The sequence below is a fragment of the Pinus tabuliformis genome, chromosome 9 (assembly GCF_031772625.1).
Source record: "Pinus tabuliformis cultivar Carrire ecotype Pingquan chromosome 9, CPIR1, whole genome shotgun sequence".
NCBI classification, from domain to species: Eukaryota; Viridiplantae; Streptophyta; class Pinopsida; order Pinales; family Pinaceae; genus Pinus; species Pinus tabuliformis.
In genome coordinates, this window is record NC_142307.1 from 98066512 (window position 1) to 98076702 (window position 10191).

The 10191-nt window shown below is 41.4% G+C and overlaps 1 pseudogene; it reads right to left on the reverse strand.

Moving 5' to 3' along the window:
- LOC149147272 (mannan endo-1,4-beta-mannosidase 6-like) overlaps nt 1–6312 on the reverse strand; it is a 50396-nt pseudogene extending 44084 nt beyond the window's left edge.
- Nucleotides 6313–10191: the final 3879 nt, after the last annotated feature.

Here is a 10191-nt window from a genome sequence, read left to right on the forward strand (position 1 = left end):
TCACCTTGATTTAGATCTAGCTTTTAAAACCAATCACCCAAAATTTCAGATCTTAAGATATTAAAATTTCACAAGTGTCTAGCCAAGTGATCTTCTTTCCTTTCTATAGTCAAGCCCTTATTCAGACCATGGGACAAAACCATTGAAAACCAATACAAGGGACCCAAACCGGGGTTCAATAATTTAGATCCTATACCACGGGCCATAACCATAGGATCATGAATCGACGGGCTAAATACCAAGGGCCAATCATAAGAAACCCCACGTGAGCGCGCTTCTGTGCATTGGAGTGAGTGAACTGGGGTCCGCACCTTCTGAACGAATAACCTGCGGGTATGTCCGCACTTCCTGGTCGGCGAACCTGCGGGTCCGCACCTTTTGAGCGATGCACCTGCGAACCTCTTATTTTCCATCATTTTGAGAGCCTGGACAGAGTTTTGACACTTGAGTGAGTTGCCATCAAGTACAACACCTGTACCATAGAGCCAAACCAGAATCATAATGCCAACACATAATTCTAGTCTTCTTTAGTAGTGCAGACCGTTAACACCCAGGTTGTTCCCTATGACTCCCAAGGGAATACGGCCGGGGTAACCACTAACCAATCTTTGGGACACAGGTTCTAGCCTACCTATGGCCAGAGAGGGCTCTCTCTTTAAGTTTTAACTCTGTTTTGTGAAGATTTTAGGCTAGCTATGATGTTCAAGGCTTTGTTTTTTGGAATTTGTTGGGTGATGACTTCAGTCAAAATATGTATGTATTTACCAGAGTGTTCTAGTCCATTGGGCATGGAGTCAGTGGTCCTTTAGTTTGTCTGATATGCTGTGTTGATACAGTAGTGATGCTGCAGAGCCAGATTAGTGTCTGAGAAATAACGTTATGAAATTGTGATTAAGTGTAATGTGTTTCAGGTAAGGAAAGGCAATTAAGAATCTTTTAGTTAACTGATATGGAGAAACAATGAGAATATTATTCTAGAAGCAGTGAAGAATTTCTAGATAACGTTCATATTTATAGAATTAATGAAAACATGAGCAATTAAGAATTCATGTCCATGGTTAATTCTGAAGAAAACATTTACAACAATAAAGATTGAGCACAAGGTGTAACCAAACATATCCTGCACTATTCTTTTTCTCTACTGCTAGTTCAGTGAAACATGAGTATGACTTGATAAACATAAGAAGACAAAACAGAGTTTAAGAAAGACTTATTATTCCATCAGATAGCACAGGAATTCTGCATCAGCACACATGGCATCAGTAAGACATCAGATATTCAGGAAATCACTGAGCTGTTCCAGCCCTTTGTATTAGATAATCTGAAAAGTTTACAGTACATTTGCTTCATAATCAAAATCACCAAACCTTAATGCCTTGCTAAGGGGGGTATATATACAAATTTTACATAAGAAAATATCAAGAAAAGGAGTTAATGGCTCATAAATGTTATGCCAACTCCTGGAGCTTTGTGGCCGAGAAAGTAAATGCTGTAGTAACTCTTTATTGCTTTAGCTCTCCAAAATAGTCAGAAATTGATGACTCGGTGGCTGTTGGAGTCGGCTGAGGCTAAGCTATCCAAAATTCTCGTATTCTCTTATCCTTTGGGCTAGCTGTCGTTGTGCATGTGCTGAGTCACCCTTCAGCTGCCTTTAATGTTAACTTTATTTGCTGTTTGTCTTCTTATGAGCTGGAGCTGGCAGTGACCGAGCAGCTGAGGCTTATCGTGGCAAAATTTGAAGCATTTCCTGCCACCAATCCTCCTTGGGCAACTGATGTCTTCGAATTTTCTCTAAAGTTTCATCGGCCTCTGTATATCTATAAAAGTTTGGAGGAATTTCAAAAAGGTGCTTCACCTCATTCTCAATGAAGAACAAGCCTTCAAGTTTATCGTATAGGCTCTGTCCTGTTGGAGGCCCGGTCTCCTCAGATGTACCACCAGATGCAGTGATTTGATTTTCAATGTATGTTGCCATTCTGTTGGTATACTGCTCTCTGGAGATCAACTTTCCTGCACCGTTTAGAAGGCTGGGCAGTCCTTTTGCTTGCAGTGCTGCCATTTTGAGCTGGTACTCATCCACTTCAGCTTGTATTTCAGGCCAATAGAATGGTCAAATTTTTGAATAGGCAAGGAAAGGAGGAACTGGCAGCCATAGGCATAACCAACAGAACAGATGCTGCCCTCACAGCTAAAAAGGTACTCACTCTCAGGAATTATGTACAAACTGTGGAGAGGAAGTGCTATGAAATACAAGCTGAAGTGGATGAGTACCAGCTCAAAATGGCAGCACTGCAAGCAAAAGGACTGCCCAGCCTTCTAAACGGTGCAGGAAAGCTGATCTCCAGAGAGCAGTATACCAACAGAATGGCAACATACATTGAAAATCAAATCACTGCATCTGGCAGTACTTCTGAGGAGACCGGGCCTCCAACAGGACAAAGCCTATACGATAAACTTGAAGGCTTGTTCTTCATTGAGAATGAGGTGAAGCACCTTTTTGAAATTCCTCCAAACTTTTATAGATATATAGAGGCCGATGAAACTTTAGTGAAAATTCGAAGACATCAGTTGCCCAAGGAGGATTGGTGGCAGGCAATGCTTCAAATTTTGCCACGATAAGCCTCAGCTGCTCGGTCACTGCGAGCTCCAGCTCATAAGAAGACAAACAACAAATAAAGTTAACATTAAAGGCAGCTGAAGGGTGACTCAGCACATGCACAACGACAGCTAGCCCAAAGGATAAGAGAATATGAGAATTTTGGATAGCTTAGCCTCAGCCGACTCCAACAGCCACCAAGTCATCAATTTCTGACTATTTTGGACAGCTAAAGCAATAAAGAGTTACTACAGCATTTACTTTCTCGACCACAAAGCTCCAGGAGTTGGCATAACATTTATGAGCCATTAACTCCTTTTCTTGATATTTTCTTATGTAAATTTTGTATATATACCCCCCTTAGCAAGGCATTAAGGGTTGGTGATTTTGATTATGAAGCAAATGTACTGTAAACTTTTCGGATTATCTAATACAAAGGGCTGGAACAGCTCAGTGATTTCCTGAATATCTGATGTCTTACTGATGCCATGTGTGCTGATGCAGAATTCCTGTGCTGTCTGATGGAATAATAAGTCTTTCTTAAACTCTGTTTTGTCTTCTTATGTTTATCAAGTCATACTCATGTTTCACTGAACTAGCAGTAGAGAAAAAGAATAGTGCAGGATATGTTTGGTTACACCTTGTGCTCAATCTTTATTGATGTAAATGTTTTCTTCAGAATTAACCATGGACATCAATTCTTAATTGCTCATGTTTTCATTAATTCTATAAATATGAACGTTATCTAGAAATTCTTCACTGCTTCTAGAATAATATTCTCACTGTTTCTCCATATCAGTTAACTGAAAGATTCTTAATTGCCTTTCCTTACCTGAAACACATTACACTTAATCGCAATTTCATAATGTTATTTCTCAGACACTAATCTGGCTCTGCAGCATCACTACTGTATCAACACAGCATATCAGACAAACTAAAGGACCACTGACTCCATGCCCAATGGACTAGAACACTCTGGTAAATACATACATATTTTGACTGAAGTCATCACCCAACAAATTCCAAAAAACAAAGCCTTGAATATCATAGCTAGCCTAAAATCTTCACAAAACAGAGTTAAAACTTAAAGAGAGAGCCCTCTCTGGCCATAGGTAGGCTAGAACTTGTGTCCCAAAGATTGGTTAGTGGTTACCCCGGCCGTATTCCCTTGGGAGTCATAGGGAACAACCTGGGTGTTAACACAGACCATAATCACTAGTGCCACACAAATACCTAAAAACCTTCTTGACTGTTGTCCAATGCTCCTTCCTGGTTTTAACATAAAACTTCTCAATACTTCCACTGCATGTGCAATGTATGGTCTAGTAAAGACCATTATATATGTTATCACTCAGGTTGTTCCCTACCTGCTGAAGGGAATACGGCTGAGGTAACCACTAACCAATCTTTTAGCTGCAGGTGCTAGCCTACCTGCAACCAGAGAAGGCTCTCTCTTTGTAATTTAGCTTTGTTTTTTGAAGTATTTTAGGCCAGTTATGATGCACAGGGTGTTGTTTTAAGTTTGTTGGATGGTGATTTCAAGCAAAGTTGGGATGCAAGTCTAAAACAGTCTGTTCCATTGGGAAGATGGAGTTAATGATGAAGAACTGCCGAGAGTGTTTTCTTTGATAAAGGGCAATAGTACAGAGAAAGATAATCAGTCTTGGAACAATTTTTAAATCTGGGAATTGGTGGATTGAAAGTTAGGGAATGAAAGGCAATCAAGAATCTTTCATTATGCTAGCAAAGGGAAAGTGCATGGATATTATCAACGAGCAATAAAGAATTCCTAGGTAATATTCAAGGTGAGAGAATTAGTGTAAACAGGAGCAGCTAAGAATTCCTATTTATGACTAATTCTGAAGAAAACATAATAAATACTAGAGATTGAACACCGAGTGTATTGAAACAAATTCTGGGCTATTCTTTTTCTCTGTTACCAAGATTATGGAACATATATGAAATTTGCAAACACAGAAAACATAAAACACATTTTAGAATAACTTATTGATCCATCGAATGACACAGGAATTCTATAGCAGATCCTAGAACATCAAATATGCACTCAGACAGTCAAGCAACAGTGAACTTCAACAGCCTTTGTATGAAACAATTTCAAAATTACAACGCAGTCCAGAGAGAAAATCACCAACCCCAAATGCATCTTATGGGGATGTCTTTATACAAAAATGAGATACAAAATATCTTATAGATAAGTCTTCATGCAATAACTACCCTCACAAACTCTTCATAAGAGGTAAATAAGAGAAATAAATGCCACAGTAAATGTTGGTCTACTAGCTGTCCAATTTGTCAAAGATATTTGACTTTCTGGACTAAGTGAGTCGGCTGATGGCTGCGGCTTTATTCTGCGTTTCCTATGTTTGTTGTCTTGTTGTCTTGCTGTCTTCGATGCTCGGTCTTGTCTTTAATGAGTTGCAGTTTCAAGATGACTTCCTCTTTCGGTTGTTTTTTCACTTTAACAGGTGGCCCGTGTATGTGGAGTTGCTGACCTATAGCTGACTCAAAATGGGACAGAAATCAAATCACCTGGGTAGAATTTCCAGCATTGCCTGCCACCAATCCTCTGTAGGCAGCTAATGTCTTTGTATTTTAATCAGTGTTTCATCAGCTTCAGTATATCTGTAAAAGTTGGGCTGAACCTCAAACAGGTGATTTATCTCATGTTCAATATAGAACAGATTTTCTAACTTGTCATAAAGACTCTGTCCAGAGGGAGGCCCTATTTCTTCTGAGGTACTTGAGGATGCTGTAATCTAATTGGAAACATAGTTGTTTATCCTGGTGGTATACTGTTCACGGGTTAGCAGTCTGCCACTACTGGTCAATAGGCTGGGTAACCCTCTGCTCTGCAATGCTGCAACCTTTGGTTTGAAGTCATTTATTTCTACTTGCATTTCCTGGCACTTTCTTTCTAGAGTCTGCACAAAATGTCTCAGGGTCAGCACGTTTTTCACTGTCAGAATAGTATCTCTCCTACTACTGATATCCAGCGCTGCCAGCTGCTCTTTGGTATGAGTGTTCAGGAACTGAATCATTTTATTTTCCTGCTCAGGAATATTTCCTAATGATGCTCTGGCCCTTTGAGTCTCAAATTGAGCTAAGCCTATCAATTCTATTTGTTCATGTATGGTCTAAATTGATTGCCATTGGTCAGTGACTGACTAGCCAATTTTGGCCCACAAAATTTTCTTGATTTCAGCTAGAGTTTTATCTAGAGTAAGCTCCTTCTCTAAGGCTTTTATTTTGTTGTCCAAGACTTTTATTTCTCTTGTTTTTTCAGCCACTGTCATCTTGGACTTGTCATATCTTGCCTCCAGCTTGGCCAACTTTTCTTTGGCCTCTTTCAGCTCTGTCACCTGAACTTCTAGCTCTTTGACTGCCTTCATCATTTCTTCCATACTCATGCTAGATTCTGGTGTTGTTGTTGCTGTTGTTACTAAAGCATCCGTGGTTGATGTACCTGTTGTTGGTGCTGGAATGACAGGAGGAACTGCTGCTGCTACTGTGGGAAGGGCAGTGGGGACCGTTGGAGCTGTTATAGGTGGCTGGGAGGTCGACTCTCCCTGCTTGCCTTGCAATGTTTTCTCCAAACCTTGCTCCATTTGAATTATTCTTTGATTCATCTTCATCAGCATATCCATCATATCTTCACCTTCCTTTTCTTGTACAAGTTCTGCAGTTTGAGGTTGCATGGTTGCAAGTAACCTCAATTGTTTTCTGAGTGCAGCAATATCTTCTTGTTTTTTCTTTATGAGGGACTGGATGCCTTTGGCATCCTTCTTAGGATCATGTTCTAGTTCCACAATGATTTCCTCCAATGTCTTTATTCTGTTATCTTTGGCCGAGGAAGACATTCTCTCCAAATCCAATTGAGTATTTGTATTTTTCAATGATTCCTTTAGTTGATGGGCCAGCATTGCCTTGTCTGCTAGAGTAGCATAGACCATTTTGCCTGTTTGCTTGTGTAGCTCAATTTGGTCCATCGGGTGTATGTCCTTGGCGAGGACCTCTAAGTTTGTCTTTATGTAATCTGCAGCTGTCTATGGCTGTGGTATCTTAGGCTTGAAATGACTTAAAATCATTTTCTCCTCCTTAAAGTCATAAGCTGCCATTAATCTCTACTATTTGGAGGGTGTTGTCTTGAGCAATTGATCATACAGCTATACTCTTAACAACTCATTTTGGCCCTTGATTTCCATGAAAGTTCCTTTAATACCAGGCGGTTGCTTGCTTTGCTACCTTGAGGAGGACACCTCCATACCATGCTACCTCTCTTGCTCTTGCTGGAATGAGCTAGTAGGTGTTTGCTGGCTAGTTCCTCTCTCTCCTCAGACTCTCTATGACTTCTTCACTAATTTCCTCCTCAACTTGAGGATCAACTCTCTGTCTTTTGGCTTCTGGTTGCTGTGTTGACCCACTTGGAGGTGTGGTCTCTTCCCTATCCCGCTTCTTGCCTCTTTCCTCACTGAGAGGAGTTTGCAATGCTGGAATTTGTAGTGCCTCGCTCTGCTGTGGAGGGACTTGCCCTTGACTCTGCTCCTTAGAGGAAGTTGGCTGTTCTGTCACTGTTTCTTGCTCTGCATCCATTACCTCCTTGCCTTTTGTTGTTCCTGTTGCTGGTGTAGTCCTTTCTTGGGCAGCTTGTGAAGCTGCAGTAGTTGATGTGCCTTCTCTGACTTGTTGTGACAGTTTGAATGTTACCTGCTCAAAAGAATCCAAGTCAAGAGTCTTTTCCAAATCTTTGAAATTTTCCTCCATTATTTCTTCCTGAGTGAACTCTTCAACTAGTGTGCCTTGCACCCACTCATCTTGGTTAGCAAATTGTTTAATCTGTGGGATTTTGCAATGTTCATAAGTTGAAAGCCTATATTTTATTTTTCTGGCATTGATGAAACCATCTGGGTCATAAGGGACCCACCAAAAACTTCTTTTTAACTTGAGTTTCTCCCCCAATATTTGATCAGCATCTTGCCACCCTTCTTTTTTGTTCATGACAAAGGGGCCTAGTTGGTCTTTGAATTTCAAGCGAGCCTTTTTCTTGGCACTATGAAAATGAGTTAAATCTGAATTGATGAGTTGCCTGTAATATTCCAAGGCAAACAGTCTCATTGGCACATATCTTGGCAGCCTGTAGGGACAGAGCTCACAGCCATATATCCTAATGACAGTGTGATTCTGGTAAAAGTACCAATCACCTATTTTGTAGTTCTTTGAAAGCTGCAATATTTTCTGCATGTCATAGGATAGCCTACCAGGAGGAGTTCTCATCATGAGACAAGAGACTGGATAGACAAACAGGTCAATGAACTCATAGTAAGAGTAGGGGGAGTTGTGGACCTCATGAAAGACTGAGGTCCACAAAATCACAGACCTCTTTTCTCCTTTGGAGTCTAATCTTTTGATGGGGCATTGAAAACAGTCAGGCTGATAATACATGAATAGATGATAGATGTAGGATGAGTACTTAAAGACTCCCTCCCTATCCAGTTTCAGTAGTTGGTCATGTATCTTATTGGCAATGAATTTGGCATAGTTGTATTTGACAGCAGGGCGCTGTCCTGGGGTAAATGCAGACAGCAAGACCAATATAGTATGATCAATATGTTCACTTGTTTTGAAACCTAGCACATAAGATATCATATCCACTAGTAATTTGTCCACTACATTAAAATGCGCATAGAGAAAAGGAGGTGGCCCTATAGGCTGGTGGTCTGCTCTCATGAATACTTTAGCAATTCGGGCTATCTCTGAGCTGGGGAGTTTGGGACCTTCATCAAGTAGGAATTTCATAGAAAAAGGGACCAGAAGCTGAGTTTTCTTGAAGTTTAGCATTTGGTTGATTGAGTCAGGAGTTATATGGAAGAGGGTGCTCCCAGATGGAGACCTGACTGCTCTTTGAGTTGGGTCATAGTTTTCACAGCAGAGGCGAATAATTTCAGGGAAGACATTGACAGAAGGGAGAAAATAGATGGGCAAGTTTGATTCCCAAATGCCATAAATGTCACTATTGTTCAGATAACTGTTCCTCAGCTGACAGAAGGTCTGCAGGTGGTTTCTGTCACCAACCAAGTCTTGAATTAAGTGGTCCCTATTAGCCAAAGGTAATGCTTCCAGTTCCTTGTGGGGTGCATTGAGAGGAGTGATATTCAGTGCTGCTGGAGTGGCCATTTTTAACTTCTCTGTGTTTGTAGTTTGGAATTCAGGTGTATTCAACAGTAGAAAACAGGATACTGGCCTCGAAGTTCTTATCAGGGAATTTGCAGATTGAGCCTATCTACAACTGACCTCACTGTGTGAAATTTATGGTCAAAAAAAAAATGTTGCAGGGTCTAGCAAGGTCTTTACATGAATTTGCTGGATTGCAAGCTCTGTGAGCAGAATGTAGAGGAAATGGTGGTCTTTGCAGAGGATTTTTTGATAAATTATCTTAATGCATGGGCAGTTTGGAGACTTTGCCGGTGGAAACGGGCTCGAAATATGGTTTAAGGGCCTATTTGCAGAAGAGGGCACCGCTCGCCGATTTGCTTTGAATCAATAGCTCACACAATGAATACAAGGTGGTGATTGATAGGCAGGAGAACTTTTGGATTAGAATTATAGATCTTTAGGCGATTTTAACAGTGAATTTCGGAAAAAACAGGGTTTTCGGGCAAACAATGGGTAAATACCTGTCTTTGGTGGCGCAGAGGGAAATTAGCAGGTACAACTCGAGCTACGGGGTCGAACTACGAAGCCAAATTCGTAGGGTGATGGACTGTGCATGTTTGGAGGTTGATTGATCGTAAAATCGCATGTAAGCATCTCCACTGGCGCATAACAACAATTGACAAAAAGCGTCGTTTTCACGACTTTTAACAAGATTTGGACATTTTAGCGCTTTTTTTCGCTTTTTAATGATGACGTCATCCTGACGTAATTTTGGCGTGTAGCGGGTACGGAGGGTGAAATGGCAGCTGACGTCATATGGTGACGTGGTGTGTGACACAGTGGGCGGGCGGTGATGTGGCAGTACTGCAGAGGAGTGGGGGGCGACGTGGACACAACGTCAAGGTGATGTGGGCATGATGTCAGGGAGCAGGTGGCGGGCGGTAAGTGGTTTTCCCCGCACCGCCTTTGGCCTAGGCTGGTTTTGCAGGAGTGGGCTCCGATCACGCCGGGAGATTGACGCGTGGTGAGGGTATGGCAGCAATACCGCCCATCCCCCGGACGCTAACCTTCGGCGGATAAGGACCTCCGATATCACCGCTAGCCGTCAGATCTATGGCGCAGGATCGAACGGTTGTCGGGAGTTTAAAGCTGCGGGTTTTGAAAATGAGGGGGGCCCGCGCAATATTTAAATGTTTTAATAATGCGCCAGGGTTTAAAACTTTGGGTTATATGGGTTTTATGCGTTTTGTTTAGGCGGGTATGGTTATTAGTTCAACCATATGTCAAACTAATCCCATTATATACATGCGCGCAGGGTTATTTACATGGTTTTAGGTGGGTGGGTTAACAAGGTTATTCATCTAACGAGGAGTTGGATCACCCAAGGTTTATACGCGGAAGGGTTAATACTAAGGTCCCAGATG